Source organism: Arachis hypogaea, chromosome 20 (genome assembly GCF_003086295.3).
Source record: "Arachis hypogaea cultivar Tifrunner chromosome 20, arahy.Tifrunner.gnm2.J5K5, whole genome shotgun sequence".
Classification (NCBI taxonomy): domain Eukaryota; kingdom Viridiplantae; phylum Streptophyta; class Magnoliopsida; order Fabales; family Fabaceae; genus Arachis; species Arachis hypogaea.
Genome location: NC_092055.1, coordinates 56,998,753 through 57,013,224, shown reverse-complemented (window position 1 = coordinate 57,013,224; position 14,472 = coordinate 56,998,753). Strand labels below are relative to the sequence as shown.

The following is a 14,472-nucleotide window of genomic DNA, read 5'->3' as shown; positions in this document are numbered from 1 at the left end:
ATGAAACTCACAGTGGCCTTAGATAGATCAGAGACTAAGTTTGCTAAATTAGAAGTATTTTGTTCAGAGTTCTCTGTCTGTTGCTAAGTGGATGATGGAAAAGACTTGCTATTGCTAAAACTGTTTCTTCCACCATTATTAAAGTCTTGTTGAGGCTTTTGTTGATCCTTCCATGAGAGATTTGGGTGATTTCTCCATGAGGGGTTATAGGTGTTTCCATATGGTTCACCCATGTAATTCACCTCTGCTATTGCAGGGTTTTCAGGATCATAGGCCTCTTCTTCAGAAGATGCCTCTTGAGTACTGTTGGATGCAGCTTGCATTCCATTCAGACTCTGAGAAATCATATTGACTTGCTGAGTCAATATTTTATTCTGGGCCAATATGGCATTCAGAGTATCAATTTCAAGAACTCCCTTCTTCATAGGCGTCCCATTATTCACAGGATTCCTTTCAGAAGTGTACATGAACTGGTTATTAGCAACCATGTCAATGAGTTCTTGAGCTTCTGCAGGCATTTTCTTTAGGTGAATGGATCCACCTGCAGAAGTATCCAATGACATTTTAGCTAATTCAGATAGACCATCATAGAATATATCCAGGATGGTCTATTCTGAAAGCATGTCAGAAGGACACTTTTTGGTCAGTTGCTTGTATCTCTCCCAAGCTTCATAGAGGGATTCACCTTCTTTCTGTTTGAAGGTTTGAACATCCACTCTAAGCTTACTAAGCTTTTGAGGAGGAAAGAACTTGGCTAAGAAAGCCATGACCAGCTTATCCCAAGAGTTCAGGCTATCTTTGGGTTGAGAGTCCAACCACACTCTAGCTCTGTCTCTTACAGCAAAAGGGAAAAGCATGAGCCTGTAGACTTCAGGATCTACTCCATTAGTCTTAACAGTATCACAGATCTGCAAGAATTCAGTTAAGAACTGAAAAGGATCTTCAGATAGAAGTCCATGAAACTTGCAGTTTTGTTGCATTAGAGAAACTAATTGAGGTTTAAACTCAAAATTGTTTGCTTCAATGGTAGGGATGGAGATGCTTCTTCCATGTAAATTGGAATTAGGTGCAGTAAAGTCACCAAGCATCCTCCTTGCATTATTATTATTTTCGGCTGCCATCTCCTCTTCCTGTTCAAAAATCTGAAAGGTGCTTGCTGGATTGTTGTAATTTAGCTTCTCTTATTTTCCTCTTCAGAGTCCTTTCAGGTTCTGGATCTGCTTCAACAAGAATATTCTTGTCCTTGCTCCTGCTCATATGAAAAAGAGGGAACAGAAAAATAATAATAATAGGGATCCTTTTTACCACAGTATAGAGGTCCCTGTGTGAGTAGAAGAAAAGAAGAAGAAAAGAATGTAATGTAAGGAAAGAAACACAAGGGTGAGGAGAGCAGAGATGTGAGATGAAGAGAAGTGTTAGTAGATGAATAAATAAATAGAAGGAGATGAGAGAGGAAGAGGATTTTTGAAAATAAAATTTTGAAAAGGGGTTAGTGATTTTCGAAAATAGTTTTTGAAAAAGGTTAGTAATTTTCGAAAATTAGGAATAAAATTAAAATAAAAAATTAGAATAATTAGTTAATTAAAAAGAAATTTTGAAAAAGAGGGAATAAGAAAAATTTCTTTTTAATTATTCAAGGTTAGTAATCTTCTTATTATCACAATTAATGACTTGATTCACAAGAAATCACAAGACATGATTCTAGAACTTAAAGTTTGAATCTTTCTTAACAAGTAAGTAACAAACTTGAAATTTTTGAATCAAAACATTAATTGATGATGTTATTTTCGAAAATTATGAATTAAAATTAAGAAAAAGATTTTTGAAAAATATTTTAAAAATTTTCGAAAATAAATAAGAAAAATGAAAAAGATTTGATTTTTGAAAAAGATTTTGAAAAAGATGAGATTTTTAAATTGAAAATTTGATTTGACTCATAAGAAACAACTAAATTTTAAAAAGTTTTGAAAAAGTCAATCCAAATTTTCGAAATTTTAAGAGAGAAAAAGAGAAAGATATTTATTTTTTTTTGAATTTTTATGATGAGAGAGAAAAACACTAAAAATGCTCAATGCATGGAAATTATGGATCAAAACAATGAATGCATGCAAGAATGCTATGAATGTCAAGATGAACACCAAGAACACTTTGAAGATCAAGATGAACACCAAGAACTTATTTTTGAAAAATTTTTTTATGCAAAGAAAACATGCAAGACACCAAACTTAGAAATCTTTAATGCTTAGACACTAAGAATTCAAGAATGCATATGAAAAACACCATACAACACAAAACAATAAAATATGAAGATCAATCAAGAAGGTTTATCAAGAACAACTTGAAGATCATGATGAATGCAATGCATGAATGAAATTTTCAAAAAATAAAAATGCAAGATGAGTATGCAATTGACACCAAACTTAAAAATTGACTCAAGACTCAAACAAGAAACATGAAATATTTTTTTGATTTTTATGATTTTCTAATTTTTTTGGATTTTTTGAAAATTATTTGTGAAAAAGAAAAATAAGGATTCCAAAATTTTTAATATGAACTCCAGGAAGATACAAATAAGGAAAAATAAGGATTCCAAAATTTTTAGTCTAAAGCTCCAATCTGAGGGTTAGATATGGCTTAATAGCCAGCCAAGCTTTAGAAGATACAAATCAGTCATACAACAGCAGGTGGATTAGGAACAACTAGCTTGCTCTTGTAATGATGACTTGGGAGCCTCAGTCCAAATGAATTTAGACGTGGCTTCTACATGCTTTATGAAACACTAGAATTCATTCTTAAAAATTCTGAAGAAAAATATATTTTTGAAAAGATTTATAATTTTTTTTTCGAAAATAAAGGAAAAATTTTTTGAAAGATTTTTGAAAACTTTTTAAAAACAAAATAAGAAGAAAATTACCTAATCTGAGCAACAGGATGAACCGTCAGTTGTCCAAACTCGAACAATCCCCGGCAATGGCGCCAAAAACTTGGTGCACGAAATTGTGATCTCAGGCAACGGCGCCAAAAACTCTGTACGCACGTCTTAATAAATTGTTTTTCATTCACAACTTCGATACAACTAACCAGCAAGTACACTGGGTCGTCCAAGTAATAAAACCTTACGTGAGTAAGGGTCGATCCCACGGAGATTGTTGGTATGAAGCAAGCTATGGTCACCTTGTAAATCTCAGTCAGGCGGATATAAAATAGTTGATTATGGAGTTTTCGAAAATAAATGATAAATAAACAGAAAATAAAGATAGAAATACTTATGTATATTATTGGTGAGAATTTCAGATAAGTGTATGGAGATGCGTTCGTTCCTCTAAACTTCTGCTTTCCTGCTGTCTTCATCCAATCAATCTCACTCCTTTCCATGGCTCGCTTTATGTAAGGACATCACCATTGTCAATGGCTACTTTTCATCCTCTCTGTGAAAATGGTCCGATGCGCTGTCACTGCATGGCTAATCATCTGGAGGCATCACCGTGGTCAATGGCTGCATCCTATCCTCTTGTGAAAATGGTCCAAATGCTCTGTCACAGCACGGCTAATCATCTGAGGTTCTCGATCATACTGGAATAGGATTCACCCTCCTTTTGCGTCTGTCACTACGCCCAGCACTCGCGAGTTTGAAGTTCGTCACAGTCATTCAATCCCAGAATCCTACTCGGAATACCACAGACAAGGTTTAGACTTTTCGAATTCTCATGAATGCTGCCATCAATCTAGCTTATACCACGAAGATTCTGATTAAGAGATCCAAGAGATAATCATCCAATCTAAGGTGGATCAGAAGTGCTTGTCAGGCAGGCATTTGTGGGGGAATGATGATGATTGTCACGTTCATCACATTCATGTTGAAGTGCGAATGAATATCTTAGAAGCGGAATAAGTTGAGTTGAATAGAAAAACAGTAGTACTTTGCATTAATTCATGAGGAACAGCAGAGCTCCACACCTTAATCTATGGAGCGTAGAAACTCTACCGTTGAAAATACATAAGTGAAAGGTCCAGGCATGGTCAAATGGCCAGCCCCCAAAACGAGATCACAGGATCAAAAATATAATCCAGGATCTTCCAAAGAACCCAAATACAATAGTAAAAAGTCCTATTTATACTAAACTAGTTACTAGGGTTTATAGAAGTAAGTAATTGATGCATAAATCCACTTCTGGGGCCTGCTTGGTGTGTGCTTGGGCTGAGCTTGAATGTTACACGTGCAGAGGCTCTTTCTGGAGTTGAACGCCAGGTTGTAACGTGTTTCTGGCGTTTAACTCCAGACAGCAGCGTAGAACTGGCATTCAACGCCCTTTTACGTCGTCTAAACTCGGCCAAAGTATAAACTATTATATATTTCTGCAAAGCCCTGGATGTCTACTTTCCAACGCAATTGGAAGCGCACCATGTTGAGTTCTGTAGCTCCAGAAAATTCACTTTGAGTAAAGGGAGGTCAGAATCCAACAGCATTAGCAATCCTTCTTCAACCTCTGAATCTAATTTTTGCTCAAGTCCCTCAATTTCAGCCAGAAAATACCTGAAATCACAGAAAAACATACAAACTCATAGTAAAGTCCAGAATTGTGAATTTAACATAAAAACTAATAAATACATCCCTAAAAGTAACTAGATTCTACTAAAAATATACTGAAAACAATGCCAAAAAGCGTATAAATTATCCACTTCATCAGACAGCAAGAGCCTAGAGAGGAATAATTCTGGCGTTCAAACGCCAGAAAAGGGAGAAAAGTTGGCGTTAAACGCCCATCCTGCACCCAATCCTGGCGTTCAAACGCCAATGAGGGATCAGACACCTGCAAGTGCTAATAGTAACCCCTCTAAGAAGGCTTCTCCAACCACTTCTGTAGGGAATAAACCTGCAGCAACTAAGGTTGAAGAGTATAAGGCCAAGATGCCTTATCCTCAGAAACTTCGCCAAGCGGAACAGGATAAACAATTTGTCCGCTTTGCAGACTATCTCAGGACTCTTGAGATAAAGATCCCGTTTGCAGAGGTACTTGAGCAAATACCCTCTTATGCTAAGTTCATGAAAGAGATCTTAAGTCATAAGAAGGATTGGAGAGAAACTAAAAAGGTGTTTCTCACTGAAGAATGCAGTGCAGTCATTCTGAAAAGCTTACCAGAGAAGCTTCAAGATCCAGGAAGCTTTATGATACCATGCACATTAGAGGGTGCTTGCACCAAGACAGCTCTATGTGACCTTGGAGCAAGTATCAACCTACTACCTGCATCCACTATCAGAAAGCTTGGCTTGACTGAAGAAGTCAAACCAACCCGGATATGTCTTCAACTTGCTGATGGCTCCATTAAATATCCATCAGGCATAATTGAGGACATGATTGTCAAGGTTGGGCCATTTGCCTTTCCCACTGACTTTGTAGTGCTGGAAATAGAGGAGCACAAGAGTGCAACTCTCATTTTAGGAAGACCTTTCCTAGCAACTGGACGAACTCTTATTGATGTACAAAAGGAGGAAGTGACCCTGAGAGTCAATGAGGATGAGTTCAAGTTGAATGCTGTCAAAGCTATGCAGCATCTAGACACATAAGATAACTGCATAAGCACTGATATTATTGACTTTTTGGTGGAAGAGATCAATATGGCTGAAAGTCTTGAATCAGAGCTAGAGGACATCTTTAAAGATGTTCAGCCTGGTCTGGAGGAGTCAGAAGAAATAAAAGAACCTCTGAAAATTACACAAGAAGAGGATAAGCCTCCTAAACCCGAGCTTAAACCACTACCACCATCCCTGAAATATGCATTTCTGGGAGAAGGTGACACTTTTCTAGTGATCATAAGCTCTGCTTTAAATCCACTGGAAGAGAAAGCACTAATTCAAGCGCTAAGGACACACAAGACAGCTCTTGGGTGGTCCATAAGTGATCTTAAGGGCATTAGCCCAGCAAGATGCATGCACAAGATCCTATTGGAGGATGATGCTAAGCCAGTGGTTCAACCACAGCGGCGGCTAAATCCAGCCATGAAGGAGGTGGTGCAGAAAGAGGTCACTAAGTTACTAGAGGCTGGGATTATTTATCCTATTTCTGATAGCCCCTGGGTGAGCCCTGTCCAAGTTGTCCCCAAAAAAGGAGGCATGACAGTGGTTCATAATGAAAAAAATGAACTGGTTCCCACAAGAATAGTTACAGGGTGGCGTATGTGTATTGACTACAGAAGGCTCAATACAGCCACCAGAAAGGATCATTTTCCTTTACCATTCATAGACCAGATGCTAGAAAGACTAGCAGGTCATGACTACTACTGCTTTTTGGATGGCTATTTAGGCTACAACCAAATTGCAGTAGATCCTCAGGATCAAGAGAAAACAGCATTCACATGTCCTTCTGGAGTATTTGCCTACAGAAGGATGCCTTTTGGTCTGTGCAATGCACCTGCAACCTTTCAGAGGTGCATGCTTTCTATTAACTCTGATATTGTGGAAACATTTCTGGAAGTCTTCATGGATGACTTCTCAGTATTTGGAGACTCATTCAGCTCCTGTCTTGACCACTTAGCACTTGTTCTGAAAAGGTGCCAAGAGACCAACCTAGTTTTAAACTGGGAAAAAATGTCACTTTATGGTGACTGAAGGAATTGTCCTTGGGCATAAAATTTTAAACAAGGGAATAGAGGTGGATCAAGCTAAGGTGGAGGTAATTGAAAAATTACCACTACTTGCGAATGTTAAGGCAATCAGAAGCTTTCTGAGGCATGCAGGATTCTATAGGAGGTTTATAAAAGATTTTTCGAAAATTACAAAACCTCTGAGTAATCTGCTAGCTATTGACACGCTATTCATGTTTGACACAGAGTGTCTGCAAGCGTTTGAGACCCTGAAAGCTAAGCTGGTCACAGCACCAGTCATCTCTGCACCAAACTGGACATTGCCATTTGAACTAATGTGTGATGCCAGTGACCATGCCATTGGTGCAGTGTTGGGACAGAGGCATAACAAGCTTCTGCACGTCATTTACTATGCTAGCCGTGTTTTAAATGATGCACAGAAGAATTACACAACCACAGAAAAAGAGTTACTTGCAATGGTTTATGCCATTGACAAGTTTAGATCCTATTTAGTAGGTTCAAAAGTGATTGTGTATACTGACCATGCTGCTCTTAAATACCTACTCACAAAGCAGGATTCAAAATCCAGGCTCATAAGATGGGTGTTGCTTCTGCAAGAGTTTGATATAGAAATAAGAGACAGAAAAAGGACAGAGAACCAGGTAGCTGATCACCTGTCCCGAATAGAACCAGTAGTAGGGGCGTCCCTCCCTCCTACTGAGATCTCTGAAACTTTTCCGGATGAGCAACTCTTTGCCATTCAGGAGGCACCATGGTTTGTAGACATTGCAAATTATAAATCTGTGAGGTTCATTCCCAATGAGTACAGCAGAGTACAAAGGAAAAAACTAATTTCTGATGCAAAGTACTACCTATGGGATGAGCCATACCTCTTTAAGAGATGTGCAGACGGAATGATCCGCAGATGTATACCTAGAGAGGAGGCACAGAAGATCCTGTGGCATATCTATGGATCACAGTATGGAGGACATTTCGGAGGTGAGCGAACAGCCACTAAGGTCCTCCAATGTGGCTTCTACTGGCCTACTATCTATAAAGATGTCCGAGAGTTTGTGCGTAACTGTGACAGTTGCCAAAGAGCTGGTAACTTGCCTCATGGTTACGCCATGCCTCAACAAGGGATCTTAGAGATTGAGTTGTTTGATGTATGGGGTATTGACTTCATGGGTCCTTTCCCACCATCATACTCAAACACTTACATTCTGGTGGCAGTAGACTACGTATTTAAATGGGTAGAAGCAATTTCCACACCCACTAATGATACTAAGACTGTGCTGAAGTTCCTCCAGAAATATATTTTCAGCAGATTTGGTGTTCCCAGAGTACTAATCAGTGATGGGGGCACTCATTTTTGCAATAAACAGCTTTACTCTGCTATGGTCAGATATGGAATTAGCCACAAAGTGGCAACTCCGTATCATTCACAGACAAATGGGCAGGCTGAAGTCTCTAACAGAGAACTAAAGAGAATCCTGGAACGGACTGTAATTGCCCATAGAAAGGATTGGGCAAAGAGCTTGGATGATGCTTTGTGGGCATACAAAATAGCATTCAAGACTCCTATAGGAACCTCTCCATACCAGCTGGTATATGGCAAGGCCTGTCATCTGCCCGTGGAACTGGAACATAAAGCCTACTGGGCAACCAGATTCCTAAACCTGGATGCTAAGTTAGCTGGAGAGAAAAGACTGCTCTAGCTGAATGAGCTAGAGGATTTCAGACTCAATGCTTTTGAAAATGCAAAAAATTATAAGGAGAAAGCAAAAAGGTGGCATGACAAGAAACTGTCATCTAGAGTCTTTGAACCAGGACAGAAGGTTCTGTTGTTTAACTCTAGGCTCAGACTATTTCCCGGGAAATTAAAATCCCGGTGGAGGGGACCATATGTGATTACAAGTGTGTCACCATATGGATATGTTGAGCTTTAGGATTTTGACTCTGATAAAAAGTTCATTGTTAATGGACAGAGAATCAAAAATTATCTTGAAAGCAATTTTGAGCATGAATGCTCAAAACTGAGGCTTGAATAAAGCTCGGTCAAGGTCCAGCTAAAGACAATAAAGAAGCGCTTGCTGGGAGGCAACCCAGCCATTAGCAGGTTATTTATTTTACTTAATGCTTAGAGAAGTATAATATAAATTCTCTTCAAGATTAACCATCAAAATTGAAGGAATTCACAGAGTTACAGAAAGATTCAGCGCGAAAAGCAGAGAAAAGGAGCTCACTGGCAAGAAAACGCCAGTAAGGAGCATTTTGGGCGTTAAACGCCAGAATGGGTACCATTCTGGGCGTTTAGCGCCAGAATTGTAGCATCCTGGGCGTTCAGAAAAATGCCCAGTAACAAAGGGTTTCTGGCGTTTAACGCCAGCCAGGGTACCTGGCTGGGCGTTAAATGCCCATAATGGCCAACAATTGGGCGTTAAACGCCAGAATGGATACCATTTTGGGCGTTTAACGCCAGAAAGGCAGGTGGAGGAGATTTTGTCTCCAAATTCAATTTTTTTTTCAAATTTTCATGTTTTAACTCATAATTTTCTGCATAAACATGTTTCAAACTTTCATTATTCACCCTCAATTTTCAAAAATTCAACAATTCTCTAAATCTCTTTTTTAATTTTCTTTCAAATCCTTCCCAAATCTTCTTCAAAAACTCAAGTATCTTTTCAATTTCTTTTCACATCTTTTCAAACCCATCATATCATCTCTTATTTCTTAGATGCATAACCAACTTATCAGATTTAACCTCTTTATATCTTTTTGAAAATCTCATCTTTTTCATATCATGATTTTATTTTCTTCCATCAATCATATCTCTATGGCATATCTCTTTCAAAATTTTCGAAATCCCTCCCCTCCTCTTATAAATACACATTCGGCCATCCCCTCCTCTCCACCATTTGAATTTGCCTCTTCTCCTCTCTATCCCTTTTCCTTTCTTTTGCTTGAGGGCAAGCAAACCTCTAAGTTTGGTGTGTTTTTCCGTGATCACTGAGCTAAGACTCATCAAGATCATGGCACCTAAGGGAAAGCAAACCAAATCAAGAGGCAAGAAAGAGAATACTCCAAAGAGTCTTTGGAATCAAGAGAGGTTCCTAACCAAAGAACATGCAGACCATTACCACAAAATAATGGGTCTGAGGTCAGTGATCCCGGAAGTTAAATTCAATCTAAAAGAAGATGAATATCCGGAGATCCAAGAGCAAATTCAAAACAGAGGATGGGAAATTCTAGCTAATCCTGAAACAAAGGTTGGAAGAAACATGGTTCAGGAATTCTACTCAAATCTGTGGCTAACAGATAAGCAGAGAATAACTGGAACCGCCTGTCATACCTACCGAACCATGGTCAGAGAGAGGCTTATTAACTTCCATCTGGACAAAATAAGAGAGGTCTTCAAATTGCCTCAACTACAAGATGATCCAAAATCCTTTAATAGGAGAATGGTGAGAGTAGATAAGGGGTTGGATCAAGTTCTAGAGGACATATGCCTCCTTGGAACTAAGTGGATAACCAATTCAAAAGGTGTCCCAAACCAACTCAAGAGGAAAGATCTCAAACCAGTTTCAAGAGGCTAGTTGGACTTCATTGGGCGTTCTATATTGCCCACTAGCAACCGCTCTGAGGTCACTGTCAAAAGAGCAGTGATGATTTATTGTATTATGCTTGGAAAATAAGTGGAGATTCATCATCTAATTTCTTGTGAGATTTACACAATTGCAAACAAGAACTCTACTGAAGCCAAACTGGCCTACCCAAGCTTAATTTCTCTGCTATGTAAAGATGCTGGGGTAAGGATGGGAGTAGATGAATTCATCCCAATCGAACACCCAATCACCAAGAAGTCAATGGAAGGACAAGTGCAAGACAACTCCATAAAAAGGAGGGTGCAGGAGTTCTTCCCAGAAATTCCTGAAATTGACTACTGGACCCGCCTAGAAATATCTGTTACCAAGCTGCAAGAAGCTATGGAACAACTTAAGGAAGAACAGCAGAATCAAAATTGCATGCTCTGCAAACTACTGAAGGAACAGGAGAAGCAGGGGCGTGAGCTACAGGAGCTGAAGCGCCAGAAGCTCTCCCTTGAAGGACCAAGCACCCCACAGATTGAGGGAGCATCCACTTCTCAAAATCAAGGTTGTTGAGTCCTAACTATGTGATAACCTTTATTATTAAGAGTCTATTTTAAGAGTCATTCATTTTTTTGTTTTTTCTTTACTTTTCTGTCTCCTATTATTATTAGTTTGCTCTTATATTTATTTTTGAGTCTTATTGTCATTCCATGATTAATAAAATTTAAAGTTTATTTCTTAAAGCTATGAATGTCCTATGAATCCATCACCTTTCTTAAATAAAAAGTGTTTTTAATTGAAAAAGAAAAAGAAGTACATGAATTTCAAATTTTAAAACAGTTTAATTATTTTGATGTGGTGGCAATACTCTTGTTTTCTGAATGAATGCTTGAACAGTGCATATGTTTGAATTTGTTGTTTATGAATGTTAAAATTGTTGGCTCTTGAAAGAATGATGGAAAAGGAGAAGTGTTATTGATAATCTGAAAAATCAAAAAATTGATTCTTAAACCAAGAAAAAGCAGTGAATAGAAAGAAAAAAAGAGAGAGAGAGAGGATGATATGCGAAAAAAAAAGAGAAGAAAAAGAAAGAAAAAGCAAGCAGAAGAAGCCAATAGCCCTTTAAACCAAAAGGTAAGGGTAATCCAAGGCTTTGAGCATCAGTGGATAGGAGGGCCCTCAGGAATAAAATCCTGGCCTAAGCGGCTAAACCAAGCTGTCCCTAACCATGTGCTTGTGGTGTGAAGGTGTCAAGTGAAAACTTGAGATTGAGCGGTTAAAGTCGTGGTCCAAAGCAAAAAAGAGTGTGCTTAAGAGCTTTGGACACCTCTAATTGGGGACTCTAGCAAAGCTGAGTCACAATCTGAAAAGGTTCACCCAGTTATGTGTCTGTGGCATTTATGTATCCGGTGGTAATACTGGAAAACAAAATGCTTTGGGTCATGGCCAAGACTCATAAAGAAGCTGTGTTCAAGAATCAACACACTTAACTAGGAGAATCAATAACACTATCTGAATTCTGAGTTCCTATAGATGCCAATCATTCTGAACTTCAAAGGAAAAAGTGAGATGCCAAAACTGTTCAGAAGCAAAAGGCTAATAACCCCGCTCATCTAATTAAGACTGATCTTCATAGATGTTTTTGGAATTCATTGTATATTCTCTTCTTTTTATCCTATTTGATTTTCAATTGCTTGGGGACAAGCAACAATTTAAGTTTGGTGTTGTGATGAGCGGATAATTTATACGCTTTTTGGCATTATTTTTAGTATGTTTTCAGTAGATTTTAGTTAGTTTTTATTATATTTTTATTAGTTTTATTTAAAATTCACTTTTCTAGACTTTACTATGAGTTTGTGTATTTTTCTGTGATTTCAGGTATTTTCTGGCTAAAGTTGAGGGACCTGAGCAAAAATCTGATTCAGAGGTTGAAACAGTACTGCAGATGCTGTTGGATTTTGACCTCCCTGCACTCGAAGTGGATTTTCTGGATCTATAGAAGCCCAATTGGCGTGCTCTAAATTGCGTTAGAAATTAGACATCCTGGGCTTTCCAGCAATATATAATAGTCCATACTTTGCCCAAGATTTGATGGCCCAAACCGGCGTTCTAAATCAGCTTAAGAATTTTGGCGTTTAACGCCAGAACTGGCATAAAAGCTGGAGTTAAACGCCCAAACTGGTACAAAAACTGGTGTTTAACTCCAAGAAAAGTCTCTACATATGAAAGCTTCAATGCTCAGCCCAATCACACACCAAGTGGGCCCCGAAACTAGATTTTTACACTAAACACTCTAGCTTACTTATTTTTTGTAACCCTAGGTCACTAGTTTACTATAAAAACTACTTTTAGTAATTCATCTTGTACCTCATGACATTCTACACATTTCATATTGTATCTTCTACGGCATGAGTCTCTAAACCCCATTGTTGGGGGTGAGGAGCTCTGCTGTGTTTCGATGAATTAATGCAATTACTACTGTTTTCCATTCTATCACGCTTGCTTCTATTCTAAGATATTCATTCATACTTCAACCTGATGAATGTGATGATCCGTGAAAATCATCATCATTCTCACCTATGAACGCGTGCCTGACAACCACTTCTGTTCTACATGCAATCAAGCTTGAATATGTATCTCTTGGGTTTCTAATCTAAGATTAGAACCTTCGTGGTATAGGCTAGAATTATTGGCAGCCATTCCTGAGGTCCGAAAAGTCTAAACCTTGTCTGTGGTATTCTGAGTAGGATCTGGGAAGGGATGACTGTGACGAGCTTCAAACTCGCGAGTGTTTGGCGTGTGACAGACGCAAAAGGATCAATGGATCCTATTCCAGCATGATTGAGAACCGACAGATGATTAGCCGTGCGGTGACAGCGCATTTGGAATATTTTCACAGAGAGGACGGGAAGTTGCCATTGACAACGGTGATGCCCAACATAAAGCTTGCCATGGAAGGAGCCTTGCATGTGTGAAGAAGAAGATAGTAGGAAAGCAGAGATTCAGGGGACAGAGCATCTCCAAAACCTCAACCTGTTCTTCATTACTGCATAACAAGTATTTATTCATGTTCTTTTACTTTTTACAATTAAATCTGAGAATTATTGATATCCTGACGAAGAGTTACAAGATAACCATAGCTTGCTTCAAGCCGACAATCTCCGTGGGATCGACCCTTACTCACGTAAGGTATTACTTGGACGACCCAGTGCACTTGCTGGTTAGTTGTGCGGAGTTGCAAAAGTGTGATTGTAATTTCGTGCACCAGGAACCCAACCCCTTTTCTTCTTCTGTGCGAACGCACACATTCTTGTGCGGCCGCACAGGACCCGTTACATCTTCTGCTCGCAGCATCTGCAGGACCTTGTGCGCACGTATACCCTCCTTTCTTTTTCCCTGTGTTCGTCCGCACACGACCTTGTGCGTCCACACAGGTCCCTTTTCGAACGTTAATTCGAAAAGGGGGGGGCATGTAGAACCTATGCACAATTACTCAAGAGGGGGGTGAATTGAGTATTGCAACAACAATGAATCTTTTTGCGAAAGTTAAAGACAATATACAAAAGTGTTATTGTACTAGTATTTTTCCAAGAGCTTAACTCAATTGCTAAGCATTTATAAGGAGCTTTTACTTTCCAATAGACACCAACTCAAATAAATTGATCAAGCTTTTCACCAATCGGACTTAAGCTATTCCTTAAGTACTTACGAAGCTACTTTTCGATCACAATTTATTTGCTCAAAGGTAAAAGACAATAATATTGAAGAGATGAGTTTGGAGAGATGCAAACGCTATTTAGAGTGGTTCGGCACAATCCTTGTCCTACATCCACTTTCTTTCTCAATCGCTATTGAGAAGTTCCACTATTGCCAAGCTTCAAGGTGCTCGCGCAAAACCTTTTACAATCCGAGTCCTTAGTTTCTAACACCTCACGGTATATGATCACCACTCGTATACTAACCCACTCCACTTAGAGATACCTTCTCCAAGATTTGCCTTGAGTACTTAGTATACTTCTTTGGTATCCTCACCGACTATAGTGTTTATAACTCTTGACTCAACCTTGGAGATCACACTCCAATTTACAAAGTGTACAAGAAAACAATTCTCAAAGAATTGTTGAGACGAAATGAGTACTCTCTAGAAGAGTGTATGATTACAAGTTTAGCACTATTGAACCAATTAATATTGCTCTCTCAAATTGTGTATTATAACACCTTAAAAAAATGTGTAGAATGAAAGAATATGAACAAGATAGTTTGCAAATACTCAAGTATTTGAAATAAGGCTTCAATCCAT

General features: G+C 38.6%; 1 non-coding gene across 1 annotated transcript; it reads left to right on the top strand.

The window, feature by feature from the left end:
- Positions 1-617: 617 nt before the first annotated feature.
- Positions 618-725, top strand: LOC112787041 (small nucleolar RNA R71). Its single transcript, XR_003194478.1, has one exon. It is a non-coding gene; the product is annotated as a small nucleolar RNA R71 (small nucleolar RNA).
- The last annotated feature ends 13,747 nt before the right edge of the window (positions 726-14,472 follow it).